Source organism: Schistocerca cancellata, chromosome 4, assembly GCF_023864275.1.
Source record: "Schistocerca cancellata isolate TAMUIC-IGC-003103 chromosome 4, iqSchCanc2.1, whole genome shotgun sequence".
NCBI lineage: Eukaryota > Metazoa > Arthropoda > Insecta > Orthoptera > Acrididae > Schistocerca > Schistocerca cancellata.
In genome coordinates, this window is record NC_064629.1 from 84,166,452 (window position 1) to 84,183,860 (window position 17,409).

Sequence of the window (17,409 nt, forward strand, 5' to 3'; positions counted from 1 at the left end):
ACGTGTTAACCACCAATACGCACTGGGATTCTTTGTCTGCTGGTATTTGCAAGTACGCATCTGCTAGGTCCAACTTTGAAAAATATTTGCCCGGGCACAGTTTGTCAAAAAGATCTTCTGGACGGGGCAAAGGAAAAGTTGCAGTCACTAGTTGTGGATTCACTGTGGCCTTGAAGTCCACGCAAAGTCTCAATTTTCCGGAAGGTTTGTGCAAAATTACTAAGGGTGATGCCCAGAGAGAAGCCTGCACACGTTCAATTACACCTTGTGATTCTAAATCGTTTAATGTTCTTGCGACCTCATCACGCAATGCGTGGGGAACATTGCGCGCTCTGAAAAATTTCGGTTGCGCGTTGACTTTCAGTTCCAAATGTGCTTTATAGTTCTTAGCGCAACCAAGGCCCGGTGCAAAAATATCCGCAAATTCTTCACATAGACGAGAAACACTGGCTGAAGGCACAGTCTGATTCACTGATAGGACCTGATTTACTATAGATAGGTTAAACAACGGAAATAAATCCAAACCAAACAAGTTCACTGCAGCAGAAGAACGAAGGACGTAAAATGACACAAGTTTTGTTTGTCCCTTGTATGTTGCAAGAAGGCTGTACTGTCCTAACACAGGGATAGCTTGTCCTGAATAACTATTTAACTTAACATTTGCGGCACGCAACGGAGGTGTGCCCAGTTGTTTGTACGTGTCTTTATTGATCAATGAAACTGCAGCTCCGGTATCGAGCTGGAATGGGATCACGTTGCCATTAATGTCCAAGTCACAAAACGTTTATTGTCCTGCTGACGATAAGAGCGACTGTCTCGCGCAACATGAACTGACACTGGTACAGAGTCACTTGCGACTCGACGGGATTTCCGTCGACGTCGACGCACACTATTTGTGGGACGAACACGGTCACTGTTAGAGAGATGAGCACTGGGCGGAGTGGCATCAATGACATGAATTTCCATGGGCGAAGGTTCACGAGCCCGACTATTCTTGGTTCGATGCCGGCGCGAAGCAAAGGGCTTAGAATGGTTTTGAGTGTCTGATCTAAGCTTTTTCTGGCAAACACTCTGAATATGTCCTTTTTTATTACAGAAAAAGCAAATAGCTTAGCGTGACGGGCAATTCTCACGCGAATGTCGAGTAGCACACCACGGGCATGACTTTAGTACTGCATTTGCTTGCTTGCGCGGCACACGTGGCTGCGCGGACGGGCTCGAGGGCTGTTTACAGTTCCGTGCAGCTCGCCCGGCGGGACGGTTAACGTGACACACGGCTGGCGAAGTTTCAAATGATTCCTGAGCAAAGTCAAGTGTGTCTTGCCTATCCAATATGTCCATTACTTGTTGAAGGGAGGGATTGACTAGTTTCAAAATCTGTTCCTGTATACGAACATCAGAAACGTTCTGTGCAATTTCATCACGTACCATAGTATCTGAATAAGGGAGTCCACATTCACATTCAAAAGCACAATCCCTTGTAAGACCTTGCAAAGTCGCAACCCACTCCCGATTAGTCTGACCTGCCGTACGTTTTGTATGAAAGAGTGTGTACCTTTTTGCAACTACATTGACTGAATCTTTGAAATATGCATCTAATGCAGACAAAATTTTTTCGTAGGACAGAGTTGCTAAGTCGTGTCGGGGAAACAATTTCACTATCACTCGGTACGTCTGGACGCCTACGCACGCCAATAAGTGAGGCTGCCGCTCGTTACCTTGAATTCTGTAGGCGGCGAGATGGAATCCAAATTGGCGTGACCACTCCGTCCAGCTTTCCAGTGCAGCATCAAAAGGACGAAAAGGTGGTGCAACTGCGTGTTGTGGCTGCTGTAGCGGTGGAGCGGCGGCGGCCGCATCTTGTTGCAGTGCACGTTGACCCTGGATGAGCTGTCCAAGGGCATCCAATAAGGCCTGCGTCTGCTGAGTCTGCAAGCGATAAAATTCGGACAGTACATCTGGAGAATGTGACGAAGCCATGACAAGTAAAGTAGAGCAAACGCAAGACAAACACTAAGTACTCGTCGCCAATGTTGTGAGTTGGCAGGAGCCAATTCACGGAGTTTGGAGGAAGCCGAAATGCACGCATTAAAGCTCACGCAGGCTGGCGTGAGGTCTGGAACAGTTAAAGGAGTTGAGTCTAATAAATAAAGTACGAAGCTCTTGAAATACTTAATTTTATTCCATAATTGGTGAACATCAGTCTGACAGTACAGGCTTTATAAGATAACCAGCAAAAGATAAATGGCGCCTTGCTAGGTCGTAGCAATTGATGTAGCTGAAGGCTATGCTAACTATCGTCTCGGCAAATGAGAGCGTATTTGTCAGTGTAGCTTCGCTAGCAAAGTCGGCTGTACAACTAGGGCGAGTGCTAGGACGTCTCTCTAGACCTGCCGTGTGGCGGCGCTCGGTCTGCAATCACTGACAGTGGCGACACGCGGGTCCGTCGTATACCAGCGGACCGCGGCCGATTTAAAGGCTACCACCTAGCAAGTGTGGTGTCTGGCGGTGACACCACAGTTTTAAATTCTTTTATCTATTGTTTTATGTGGGCTACGAAGAGGTGGGCAGTTTCTTTGATTAGAAGCAGAATACCACTGCTTCACTTTTTTTTTATTCCTGGAATATTCTTTTACGTTGGTTCTAAAATCAGAACTATACTAATTTGGCAAAACCCCTCTGGCTCCGAAATCTTTTCACTTGTTGAAATATATATGGCTTCCTTACAGACCTCATATGCATCCAGTGCATAATAACTTAAATTGTGAATATATTTCTGAATGAATGTTTGTTATGTATTTTTCCGTCACCCTTTTCACTGTTATAAGTTACGTTCTGCAAGGAACGCACGCCATGGGAGGCGGCAATTTGTAATTTATTTTATCTTAATTACTGCTTCAATTTTGTTCTGCAATTTAAAGGAATATATGGGTGCAGACATGGAGTACATGGGAATAATACAGCTGCTCAGTGACAGGTATGGGGGAGGCATTGTGGCCAGGCCTCGGATCTTCGACCACTGCCCTCTTTGCCTCCACCTACCTGGTGCTGAAAGACTTCTCAAACATTAAAAAAAAATAGTGCAGTGATCAGCACGTCTGTCTAGTAAGCAGGAGGTCCAGCTTCGAAGCCCAGTCTGTCACAAATTTTCATCTGATTGTAGTTCATGTTTCGTAAAACAACGAATGGTCAGTATGCAAGTACGCCGGCCGGGATGGCCGAGCGGTTCTACGCGCTACAGTCTGGAACTTCGCGACCGCTACGGTCGCAGGTTCCAATCCTGCCTCGGGCACGGATGTGTGTGATGTCCTTAGGTTAGTTAGGTTTAAGTAGTTCTAAGTTCTAGCGGACTGATGACCTCAGGAGTTAAGTTCCATAGTGCTCAGAGCCATTTGAACCATTTTTTAAGTATACAGGTATTTACGGACAGTAGAAGCATGATTGCAGCAAACTAATCACTTAACCAAGTGCAACATAGGGTACCTGTGTAATGAGTCATTCCAGCTGCATAGCTGAGGGTAATATTTGTTAAGCAATTCAATGCAGAATTAGCGTAATACCCGCACGATGATCTCTGTAGTCATACTGTATCCACGCCCGGGTTCCCGGGTTCGATTCCCGGGGGGGTTAGGGATTTTCTCTGCCTCGTGATGGCTGGGTGTTGTGTGCTGTCCTTAGGTTAGTTAGGTTTAAGTAGTTCTAAGTTCTAGGGGACTTATGACCACAGCAGTTGAGTCCCATAGTGCTCAGAGCCATTTCATACTGTATCATTAGCAGCCCGCGAGTGGAGTACTATGTTCGTTAAATCGGATTACTCAAGATGAGGCCAAATAAAGAGAAGCGACGACTATCTTTACCTAAGTAGGTGGTCAGCGCTAAATTATGTGGGCCATCATTAACGTAACTGTAAACAGTTTGACAGCATAGCACCACCACAACTACTGACAACCTGAACCATATCATCAAGCAGTTGTGACTCGCAGTGATTACAAGTTGCTGATGTTTCTCAAGAATAGCGGAAAGTGCCTCTGAAGTTCCATTTGCACTACGCCTAGGACGGAGAGAATCCTAAATAACAGTTATAGGTCACCCAGCGAAGAGAAGAGTCCACGTATTGTCTCAAGTTCTTGCAAATGGTTCAAATGGCTCCGAGCACTATGCGACTCAACTTCTGAGGTCATCAGTCGCCTAGAACTTAGAACTAATTAAACCTAACTAACCTAAGGACATCACACACATCCATGCCCGAGGCAGGATTCGAACCTGCGACCGTAGCGGCAAGTTCTTGCAGTTTGATATTAATGCAGTTCCCGATGGTTTCACACTAACGGGTTCTTTTGGCTATCGGAATACTCATATGGGAATTATATAAGTGTAATTGCTAGAACGCTCAACTACCTTAATAACACCACGTTCTGGATTGAATACGACTCGGAAAGCGACGTTAATTTGACGTTTCCATCCATCTTCTGACGTCTTACTGAATGAAGTCTGAAGTGCACGCACAATTTGTTGCCTGCCGCATGGATTCTGTGAACTGTTGTGGCAGCTGGCAGTCATTGCTGAATACAGACAAGTGCAAATATCCCCACTGCTCTAGGAGAAACAACAGACTGTTGGATAAAAGAATGGACAGTTCCCTGCTTTTTTCGTTTCCGATAGCTCCTACGATAAGAATCTGGTGTCATATTATGCTTCATAACACTAAACTGTTTATTTTTTTACTTCATACTAAAACAATAGTTATGATATGAGAAGAGGAAATGACTGACATGCTTCTCAGGAACTTTAGTTTTTCGTGTTTATTTTCTCACTTCATACTAAAACAAGGGTGTTAATATGAGAAGAGGAAATGAAACATACGCTTCCAAGACATATTATTTCCTTGTGTGCAACTAATGCATACATGAAACCCCGGAAGTTAATTTTTGTATGTTGAATAGATTTTGATGTCACGTCACATTCCTTTGTGAGAAGGTTCCTATTTTCTTGGGATTCAAATAGAGTGGACATTTCATCACTGGTTAATATTCTGATGACTAATGACATGATACCCGTTGCAATTGCTCCATGGCACCTGTGAGTAGAGTCTCACGTTGGTTACTATAAGAACACGTAGGCAGTGATATCTGCTCACTGCGGTCAGAGAGAAGGTGATTTCTTTCTGTTTATGGCGAAGCGTCTGCTGCAGTGTCCACGCTCAGCCAACATAAACAAATCGCGGGGGCATTGGGCACTGTTAATCGCTGCACCTGTCGAGAGCCTCGACAACAAGAGCGCACTGTCTCTGCTAACGATATTATGGAGTTAATACATCTTACTTAACGTAACGTAATATGCAGGTCGTGGGTTGGGGAAAAATTCAGTTTGTAACTTCCCATCGCATTAAAATACTTTATAGTCATATTTGATGCAATATTTATTGTTGGTTGTCTCTCTAATGTTAATAGTATTGATTCAGATTGTGCGTGAACACGAAAACACACACACACACACACACAAACAGTCATTGAATCCAGTGAGGGTGACAACTACTGTGTTTTGAACAACACATGCACCAGTCAATTAATCAGATGGCGTCGAGTGGATGAGGTTTTTCAATTACCTTGCATTGCAAGAATTGTAAGAAGGAGTCTTTAAGTAAATGGACTTGTATGCTAAAGAGCTGCGACAAAGCAAAGCTTGACCGATTATCAGATAATTGTCCCCATGGGTTTTGTGGACGAGTATACTTTTAGTAACCAACCCACCCACGATCATTACGCAAGATTTCTCGAAGGCGTAGGGGCATTGATTTCATTAAGTCGTCGAAAGTGTAGCGTGATGGTTTACTTCCCACCATACGTTTTCTATATTCGTCCAAAGGTCGCTTGCATTTGTAGCTCCACACGGCAATGACCTTGTTACTTCTGCCCACATATTCTCTATCTGGTTGATGTTCGGTGATCATGGAACAAACGGCAACAGCTTTAACCTCTCTTGGCCCTGAAACCAATCTCGCACTGCTCTGCTATGATGGATGGGGCTCTGCTCCTGTAAATAAACTGTTATTTCGTTAGTTCATATATTTATATTTAAATAACGTATTTGTAATAAGCACATTGTATTATTATTTTCCACAGTGTTTAAGAATTCAGGCCCTGTCATAGATAAGTGATCTAGATTCAACAGTCCGATCAAGAATGTGGTTTACCCAGTCCATCATATGATGAGTCGTATATGCACATTAAAACTGACTGGCTGAATCCGATTAGAACGATCTGGTATCGAAATGAAATTCCAGAAGTCGGGTAATTTGAACGTCTGTATTGCAACAATGCTGCGCACATAAATTCCTATGATGGAGTAACAGGAAGCAAGTATAAAAAAAAAAAGGGAGAATTACGTCTACTGGTAGCAATGTAACGTAATTATAACCCATATTTATGTGATGAAAATACTGTTCTCTGCCTCGTGATGACTGGGTGTTGTGTGATGTCCTTAGGTTAGTTAGGTTTAAGTAGTTCTAAGTTCTAGGGGACTGATGACCATAGCTGTTTAGTCCCATAGTGCTCACAGCCATTTGAACCATTTGAAAATACTGAATCGAGCAATACACATCTATTTCATTGGTGGGAAGATACACCTTATCGGATTTGCTGATGACACAGTGAAAATAATAATAATAATAATAACAATAATAATAAAAAAATCCTGTGTGGTCGATAGGGGAAACCCTCCCCCACATGGGTGGTACCAAGGAAATCAAATACTTGGGGTGAACCAAATACTAACACAATCCTGAACGGCTACTCAGTCCGTTGAACCCAAAATCCAGACACGTCTGAGTGAAAATCACCGCTACTCTGGTCACCGTCTGTTAGCTCAATGAGCTCGGCTGAAAATATTTGCTTCCAAAGGCTTCAACACCCTCTGGTCCTGTCCGGTACTGGAATCGCCCAGGCCAAACCAATGAAACACAAGCAAACATGAACTGTACAAGCAAAGTCAACTTTACCCCAGGTGCTACACAACCCGGCTGTCGACAGGCGGCAGTTTGATTTTCGAATTCTGGGGAGGCCAGGTTAGCACGGCAGAGAATATCGAAGATCTCTGGTAAATTTCTCTACAAGCAGAAAACATGCATTTAAAAACTGAACATCGATACATTGATCCAAATACGAAAACTAAATAATCTCACATAATAAATCGACCGACAAAAAATTCTCATCATTGCTCTTCAAGAACCACGAGTAACTGACAATGAAACCTTGCATTACGGAAACCATTGCATCTTCAAGAGCAAAATACAACAAAAGGTAGCGAAAGGCGTACCAATCTTCGGCATGGCATTTCTCGAACACAGCTCTATCATCAACTCTGTCAAAGAAATCCCACCCATCAACAATCGACTTATGGCTATGCTCATTCAGAGCCCCAGAAAAAATACACTCATCAATGCTACTTTCAGTATCCCTTAGTGTCAGAGCGAAAACCTTACGGTACTGCCAATTTCATAATGCCACTTTTGTTTTCTGCCGACATATTTTTTGTGTTGCGAATACATAATTTTATCTATGAATTGCCACATTTTCATAATACTTGGGAATGATACAGAAAGTGAAGTAAATACAAATTATTTCGAAGTCCAAAGTCGGTAAAATCCTACTAATTCGTGTTAAAATATGCTCAATCGTCTTAGACACACTTAATGCATCGCTACAGTCTGGAACCGCGCGACCACTACGGTCGCAGGTTCGAATCCGGCCTCGGGCATGGATGTGTGTGATGTCCTTAGGTTAGTTAGGTTTAAGTAGTTCTAAGTTCTAGGGTACATATGACCTCAGAAGTTAAGTCCCATAGTGCTCAGAGCCATTTGAACCATTTTTGAACTTAATGCTTTATTAAGATAGACTGCCGTCGTATGTTTCTGTAGGAAGTTGAATTTAATTTGTATTAGTACATTGAATATTTTAATTGCATTTTCCACTAAACGCAACAGTAATCATCAAAGAGAAATTAATCAGCAGCAGAGTTTTCTTTCACGATATCTAAAGCAATCTGACAATGCTAAAGTTGTTTACAAATTCTACGTCCGTAGAAACCTATTGGTTCTAACTATGTCATTAAACCAGAGTAGTTTTAAGAGTATTTTCGTCTAGAAATGAATTGCTTGACGGTTGATCGATCAAGAGGGGGAAAGGTAAAATTTTGCGAATATATGACGAGAGGGACAAGTGCTTGAGAGAGTACTTCCCTATCAATACAAGTGTCTGCGAGACGACTTTCCTATCAATCTCCTGGATAGTTGTGTTTCTCAAATCAACATAGTGCGTTATCACGCAGTAGCACTGGTGATGTAGTTTTGTTGCTCGAGTTTCTTACATTGAGACCGATAGGTGTCTCAATTGTTAGCAACAAATACCAGCTGTGTTGTACACACCCTTAGGAGCAGAATTCGTAGCCCAAAACACACTTTTGGAGCAATCAGATGTAAAATATTATGTTCACACTACTCTTTGCTCTAGTTTACGTCTTTTGGTGGAGCTCAGCCTTTCATTTCTTCTTAGGAAATTAACGATAAAGGTATCATAACACGTCACCAGTAACAGTACTGCATAGGAATGCTCAATGAGCGACCTGATGACGGTCAATAATAGTCACTACGTTGATTTTTGTTGTTTCTAATTAGAGCATTACTCCTACACCAGACTTCTGAACTTTGCCTGTTGAATGCAAATGTGCATGATGGTAAAATGGTAATCTACCACATATATCAGTAGTCGAGACTTCCTCAATGTGGAAAATCATTCATGCCAGAACGATCTTTGTTGAAACAAGGGCCCGCATCTCGTGGTCGTGCGGTAGCGTTCTCGCTTCCCACGCCCGAGTTCCCGGGTTCGATTCCCGGCGGGGTCAGGGATTTTCTCTGCTTCGTGATGGCTGGGTGTTGTGTGCTGTCCTTAGGTTCGTTAGGTTTAAGTAGTTCTAAGTTCTAGGGGACTTATGACCACAGCAGTTGAGTCCCATAGTGCTCAGAGCCATTTGAACCATTTGTTGAAACAAGAATATTTTTTCAGGCGTATTTTTCCCAAAAGCACTCGCTCCACACACAGTTCAAATCTTTCTAGCTGCCTCCTCTCCATTCACCCCTCTGTTATACCAAAAGTAAACGTTGTGTTGCAGGTGTTACACCTTTTTCCACTTGCGACTCAATTTTACAATGCTGAACTGTAGTTCATGATTTTCAAGTATGCAAAATCCAATGCTTAACTGCAAGATGATAACTAGAACCTCAAATTCGAAATTCACTGTTGATACATACACTGACAGCGTGGCGCCGCGTTCACCTGGGCGGCGCCGGATTTCAGGCGGCGGGTGGCGTCTGGCCCGTGGCCGGTAGCCGCTGTAGCGCGAGGAAACGCTCGAGCGTAAGCTGTTAACGATCGCGGCGCAGCCACGAGCTGTCCTGCGGAATTGTTTCTGGAATACTTGTTATTGCTGGTGGGTAGAATGTTAAGCGAATTATCTTCGATGTTCAATCAGACTCATAACTTTAGACCGAAATGTGGTATAAAAAAAAAATGCAGTTGCCACGAAGAGGCGACTATAAGTTTAGAATGCACAACGATTACCACTTATTTTTAATTCTTTTTTTTTAATCTAATTTTGTTCGCTTCATCTCTTCAGGGCGGACGTCGTACGACATCCATGTAAGTTCGTTGTTGATCGATTAAATGAGTTTTTTTTTATTACAGATGGCTGCTAACCCGCTGACCGAACACGCTGTCCCACCGTGCCGGCGCCAGTAGACCACTCGCTCACACAATCCGAGAATATCTCGGAAGTAGACAACACTTCCTCCTAACACTTCCGCATCCTACAGTGTTGTCAGATTGTGCGGACGGCCGGTCTTAGAGTTGTCAGAGGCGGTCAGTTTTATTGGCCACCTTAAGTGAACGACTCGGACTTAGTCTCTGTGGCGGCTGGGCGGCGGTCAGTTTTTACGTCTAAGACTGTACGTGGTTATTTCATTGTATCTGAAACGACCAGAAGATGTCTTGTACTTTTTAACGTAAGTCAGCAAAATCTTAACGCTCTCAGTGATCCTGGCGTTACAACAGAAACAGATCTCGCTTTCTTTATGCATTTAAAAATGACCACGAAGCACCAATGCATCAATGGTATCGACAAAGTGACTGAATCAACCACATAGGGGCGCTTCCAAAACCACGTGTGTCGTCGTGTGAGTTTGGAAACAGAACAGGGTAGATAGTACATACCTTCATCGGCTTATTTTAAAGGTTATAGCAATGACAGAAAGTACAAAGTATTCAACAGTTTTCCGCTGCGTAAGTGCGCTCCGCGAGCGTGCACCATCTTACACGTGGTCGTCGGCTGCAAACGCGTGTTTACCCGCAATCCTGCAACACAAACATTTCGTGCTTGTACAGAGTGCCGACTTAAAATGAATTTTCTACGATAATCATCGATGCTACTGATGGCCTGTAGGAGATAAAGTCGCTGTGCACTTGGCAGCACAAAAATTAGCAGGCGTAAATCGCAGCCATAGTTAAAAGTCCGTTATAGCAGCGACGTGAATGAAATGCTACATGACACATTTTGATATTATCTTACGAACAAGCAGATGAGGAAACTTTACGTCACACATTACAGCAACCTGACCTTGTCAGTATTCCAGACTTGTTCCACGAAGACACCATGTCTTTTCTGCAAGTAGAATACGCTGGTATTAGCTATAAATATAGTGCATGTTAACTGAATAGATACAAGTTCGTAAATGGTTACTGTAGCTGAATAAACAGCGTGCTGGCTTTATACGTAAAGTGTGGTGTCACCGCCAGACACCACACTTGCTAGGTGGTAGCTTTAAATCGGCCGCGGTCCATTAGTACATGTCGGACCCGCGTGTCGCCACTATCAGTACTTGCAGACCTAGCGCCACCACATGGCAGGTCTAGAAAGACGGACTAGCACTCGCCCCAGTTGTACGACGACTTTGCTAGCGACTACACTGACGAAGCCTTTCTCTCATTTGCCGAGAGACAGTTAGAATAGCCTTCAGCTAAGTCCATGACTACGACCTAGCAAGGCGCCATTAACCGTATCTGAAGAAAGTCTCACTTGTATCGTCAATAGCGATGTACCACAATGATGGAATAAAAGTTGAGTATTAACTTAGCTAAGTACTTTTCTTTAATGCATTCATAAAGTATCCTGTTCCAGACTTCACGCCAGTCGGTGTGAGTTCACGCGTGCCCTTTCGGTAACCTCACCCTGTGTCTAGACTGTCTTGTCTAGACACAACATAAAGTATTTCGTGTTCGAATCCATTTATTTTTTCTTCTTAGTCATGAGAGACACATTCTTCTTGTTCGGCAATTTGTTGTCTATGACGCCCTTCACTGTATTATATGAAACTCATTGCGAATATCTGCAGCTAATTTCCCATAGTAGATACGTTCTGTGATAGCCGATGACAAAACACGGGCGAGAACAAATACCTCCACCATATTACTCTGAGTCAAATCGCATTATTCGGGCGCCATGCCCCATCGCCAACAAGCTTTCCGCGACCGTGTCATCGCTCGTATGGAAGAAGGGAATGTGATGGAGTCGGGAGCCGGAGCACAGTATGTCCTTCCTGAGCGCACTGCCTGACGATTGATAAATACGTTATCGAGATACCGGAGAATCCGGTAGAGATGTGAGATAAGGAACTTGTCAACACGTCACGGCAAAATCTTTCTTAAACGCGATGCAGTTGGAACATACTACTAGATAAACAGGTCGGTGGATACGGTTCGGCGACTACTTCGGGAGGCCAGACTTCTTAGCAAACGTTCGACCAGCAAGGTCCGTGATGGTCATCGACTCTGGCAACTAGCTTTTCTGAGGACAATGTTAATCGTGAGTGTCGGAACGTCATTTTTTCCGACGAATCGGTATTGCCCTTAGTGAATGATGGTACAGTACGAGCATACAGGTCGTAAGGTGCTCGTTCTGACCCCAAAAACATCCACGAGTCATCTCGCAGAGGCCGAGTAGCTGCCGCAGTTTGGCTCTGGATGTGTTTGGAAAGATTCACAGGATAGATGGTCGACCTGTTTCTGTCCAGTGTACCCGTATTGTAGGTAATATTGTGGTCCCATCACTGAGACAACTGTAGCCTGAGGCAGGTTAAACAAATAAATAAATAAACTGATGTATTTACAGCACGACCAGTCTCCCATACACACATGAGCGGTGTTGAGGAGTGGTTTGCAGAACAGAATGAAATTTGTCTTCTCGACTGGCATCCTTCCGCACCATACCTGAGCTATATTGAAAGCGTATGGGCAGAGACGAAACGAACCGAGCGACAACGCACGAAGAACCTGTTTCGACCTTTGTAACGTCCCCTAACCGCCTGGGAGGCAGTGCCACGATATGAGAGATGTATTACCCATCTCATAGATTCCTTTCTTCGCAGACAACGGACAATAACTGAAGCTGAAGGCTTCTTGGGAGGATATTAAGTGGTAAAGAAGCCATATACGGTGTCCTTTTGAGAATCATACATATATATACTTAAGCGCCAAATGAACTGGTATAGGCACGTGTATTCAAATACAGAGATACGTAAACAGGCAGCATACGGCGCTGCGGTCGCCAACGCCGATATAAGACAACAAGTGTCTGTTGTTAGATAGGTTACTGCTGCTACAAAGGCAGGTTATCAAGACTGAAGTGAGTTTGAACGTGCTGTTATAGCCGGAGCAAGAGATATGGGACACAGCATCTCCGAGGTAGCAATGAAGTGGGGATTTTCCCGTACGAAAATTTCACGAGTGTACCGTGAATATCAGGAATCCGGTAAAACATCAGATCTCCGACATAGCTACGGCTTGAAAAGGATCCTGCAAGAACGGGACCAACTACGAATGAAGAGAATCATTCGACATGAAGGAAGTGCAACCCTTCCGCAAATTTCTGCAGATTTCAATTTTGGGCCATCAATAAGTGTCAGTGTGTGACCCATTCAACGAAACATCACTGATATGGGCTTTCGGAGCCGACGGCCCATTTGTTTATCCTTGATGACCGTAAGAGACAAGGCTTTACGCCTCGCCTGTGCCCATCAACACCGACATTGGGCTGCTGACTGGAGACATGTTGCTGGTCAGGCGAGTCTCGTTTCAAATTGTATCGAGCGGGTGGACGTGTACGGGTATGGAGACAACCTCATGAAACCATTGACCCTGCATGTCAGCTGACCCAGCTGGTGGAGGCTCTGTAATGGTGTGGGGCGTGTGTAGTTGGAGTGATATGGGACCCCTGATAAGACTAGATACGACTCTGACAAGTGGCACATCGTAAGCATCCTGCCTGGTCACCTGCATCCATTCATGTCCATTGTGCATTCCGACGGACTTGGGCAATCCCAGCAGGACAATGTGACACCCCACACGTCCAGAATTGCTACAGAGTAGCTCCATGAATACTCTTCTGAGTTTAAACACTTTCGTTGGCCATCAAACTCCCCAGAGATCTCCACCCCCTAGTACTCTTACGGATTTATGGACAGCTCTGTAGGATTCATGGTGTCAATTCTCTCCAGTATTACTTCAGACATTCGTGGATTCCATGCCACGACGTGTTGCGCCACTTACGCGTGCTCGCGGGGGCCCTACACGATATTACGCGGGTGTACCAGTGTCTTTGGACTTCAGTATATATATACAGGGTGGTCCACTGACGTGACTGGGCCAAATGTCTCACGAAATAAGCGTCAAACGAAAAAACTACAAAGAACCAGATGGCGCTATGGTTGGCCCGCTAGATGGCGCTGTGTTAGGTCTAACGAATATCAACTGCGTTTTTTTAAATAGGAACCCCCATTTTTATTACATATTCGTGTAGAACGTAAAGAAATATGAATGTTTTAGTTGGACCACTTTTTTCGCTTTGTGATAGATGGCGCTGTTATAATCACAAACATATGGCTCACAATTTTAGACGAACAGTTGGTAAAAGCTAGGTTTTTTAAATTAAAAATACAGAACGTAGGTATGTTTGAACATTTTATTTCAGTTGTTCCAATGTCTACACGTACCTTTGTGAACTTATCATTTCTGTTAGAACGTGATTACCTGTAAACACCACATTAATGCAATAAATGCTCAGAATGATGTCCGTCAACCTCAGTGCATTTGGCAATACGTGTAACGACATTCCTCTCAACAGCGAGTAGTTCGCCTTCCGTAATGTTCGCACATGCATTGACAATGCGCTGACGCATGTTCTCAGGCGTTGTCGATGGATCACGATAGCAAATATCCTTCAACGTTCCCCACAGAAAGAAATCCGGGGACATCAGATCCGGTGAACGTGCGGGTCATGGTATGGTACTTCGACCTGTCATGAAATATGCTATTCAATACCGCTTCAACCGCACGCGAGCTATGTGTCGGACATCAATCATGTTGGAAGTACATCGCCATTCTGTCATGCAGTGAAACATTTTGTAGTAATATCGGTAGAACATTACGTAGGAAATCAGCATACATTGCACCATTTCACCATTTAGATTGTCATCGATAAAATGGGAGCCAATTATCTTTCCTCCCATAATGCCGCACAATACATTAACCCTCCAAGGTCGCTGATAATCCACTTGTCGCAACCATCGTGGATTTTCTGTTGCCCAATAGTGCATATATGGCTCTGAGCACTATGGGACTTAACATTTATGGTCATCAGTCCCAGTGCATATATCATGCAGGTTTAAGTTACCACTGTTGGTGAATGACGCTTTGTCGCTAAATAGAAGGCGTGCAAAAAACCTGTCATCTTCCCGTAACTTCTCTTGTGCCCAGTGGCAGAACTGTACACGACGTTCAAAGTCGTCGCCATGCAATTCCTGGTGCATAGAAATATGGTACGGGTGCAATCGATTTTGATGTAGCAATATCAACACCGACGTTTTTGAGATTCCCGATTCTCGCGCAATTTGTCTGCTACTGATGTGCGGATTAGCCGCGACAGCAGCAAAAACTCCTACTTGGGCATCATCATTTGTTGCAGGTCGTGGCTGACGTTTCACATCTGGCTCAACACTTCCTGTTTCCTTAAATAACGTAACTATCCGGGGAACGGTCCGGACTCTCGGATGATGTCGTCCAGGATACCGAGCAGCATACATAGCGCACGCCCGTTTGGCATTTTGATCACAGTAGCCATACATCAACACGATATCGACCTTTTCCGCAATTGGTAAACAGTCCACTTTAACACGGGTAATGTATCACGAAGCAAGTACAGTCCGCACTGGCGGAATGTTACGTGATACTACGTACTTATACGTTTGTGATTATTAGAGCGCCATCTATCACAAAGCGAAATAAGTGGTCCAACTAAAACATTAGGTTAGTTACCTTTGAGATTGTGGGTGGAGAGTTGATGTTAGTAACGAATGCCTTTAAGGCTACAAATACACGATTATCAACACCTCACTGGTTTTAACGAGGTCGTATAATAGCACTACAAGATGCTGGGTGTTGCTTCTGCGATACTGCAGAAAGGCTTGGCTGGAATTCTCGCAACGGTGTACGAGAATGTAGAGTCGCAAGAAGACGAGGCTCCGGACGCCCATGTGCCACTACCGAAAGGGAGACCATCGTGTTCGGTGTATAGCACTGGCGCATCGTTCCGCATCTGCAACAGCAATCTGAGCAGCCGTTGGCACCACAAATCGATTAGTTCAAGGACGGCTCCGAGCCAGACGTCCAGTAGCGTGCATTCCACTGACCCCAAACCACCGCCATTTGCGACTTCAGTGGTGTCAAGCGAGAGTTCATAGGAAGGCAGGGTGAAGGTCTGTCGTATTTTCTGATGAAAGGTGGTTTCTCTTCAGTGCCAGTGATGGCCGTGTGTCGATTAGAAGGAAGTCAGCTGAGGGCGTCGAAACAACCTGTCTGCGTGCACCCTGGAGCTGCACCTGGAGTTATCGACTGGGGTGCGATTTCGTATTATAGCAGGAGCTCTCTCGTGGTTATCCCACGCACCCTGACTGCCAGTTTGTACGACGATCTGGTGATTTGACCTGTTGTACTGCCATTCGTGAACAGCATTCAGGGGTGTGTTGTACAGCAGAATAACCCTCGTCCACATAACTCTGTTGTAAGCCGACATGCACTACAGAGTGTCGACATATTGCTTTCGCCTGCTCGATCACCAGATCTGCCTCCAATATAGCACATATAGGACATCATCGGACGGCAAGTTCAGCAATATCCAGGAACAGCATTAACCGTCCCTGATAGATCGACCAAGTGAAACAGGCATGCAACTGCATCCTACAAACTGTCAGCCAGCACTATGCATGCTTGAATTCAGCATTCGGGCGGTTACGCTCGTTATTAATATACCAGCATTTCACATTTGAAATGGTTTATTTCGCACTTACATTAACCTGTGATCTTGCAATGTTAATCAGTTTATTATGTTACCTAACTCCTCCCGAACAGGCCACGATGGTCCAATGGTACCCACTGGCCGCCGTGTCATCCTCAGCCCATAGGAGTCACCGGATGCAGAGATGGATGGCCATGTGGTCAGCACACCGCTCTCCCGGCCGTATGTCATTTTACGAGACCGGAGCCGCTACTTCTCAGTCGAGAAGCTCCTCAGTCTGCCTTACAAGGGCTGAATGCACCCCGCTTGCCAACAGCGCTCGGCAGACTGGATGGTCACCCATCCGAGTGCTAGCCCGGCCCGACAGTGCTTAACTTCGGTGATCTGACGGGAACCGGTGTTATCATTGCGGCATGGCCGTTAGTAATTATGTTACCTAGACAAAGGTATTTCCGAAATTTCATTACTCTGCATTAATTATTTTTTGGTGTTGCGATTTTTCTTTTATCCGTCAGTGTACTACTATAGAAACGTGTGTGCTTCTTAGCCTGCCTCGCCCCACTAAGCACCAGCAATTTATGAGCATTACACCACCTTTCTGCAAAATTATTGAGAATCTTGCCATTTGGCGATAGTACAGAATTTTTCTGCTGCTCTGTAATTTCTAAGGGTAGCTCGAAATTCCTTACTGGGTCGATGCCAAGTCCTGCATGCATAAGTGCTACATCGATAACATGAAATCTCTATGTTTGAATTTTAACACACCTCCATAAGATGCTGTTATTCTGTCACACAGTTCAGAGATTTTCACATTGTCGCAACCAACACTGCTCGCTAGAGAGAAATTAATACCGTAACGTCATCGAAGGTTATTTTCGTAACTTCTTGTAGCCGTGATTATCCTTCAAATGAGGTTGGTCTAGGAAAATTTTTGTCAAAAGAAAACTTCAAGGAAGCTTTCCTGTCAGTTTGAGCCATTATTTCACGTTAGTTTGCACAGGTGTTGTCACAATT

At 44.4% G+C, this 17,409-nt stretch overlaps 1 pseudogene; it reads right to left on the minus strand.

The window, feature by feature from the left end:
• Positions 1–16,702: 16,702 nt before the first annotated feature.
• Positions 16,703–16,820, minus strand: LOC126185905 (5S ribosomal RNA; annotated as a pseudogene).
• Between the last annotated feature and the right edge of the window lie 589 nt (positions 16,821–17,409).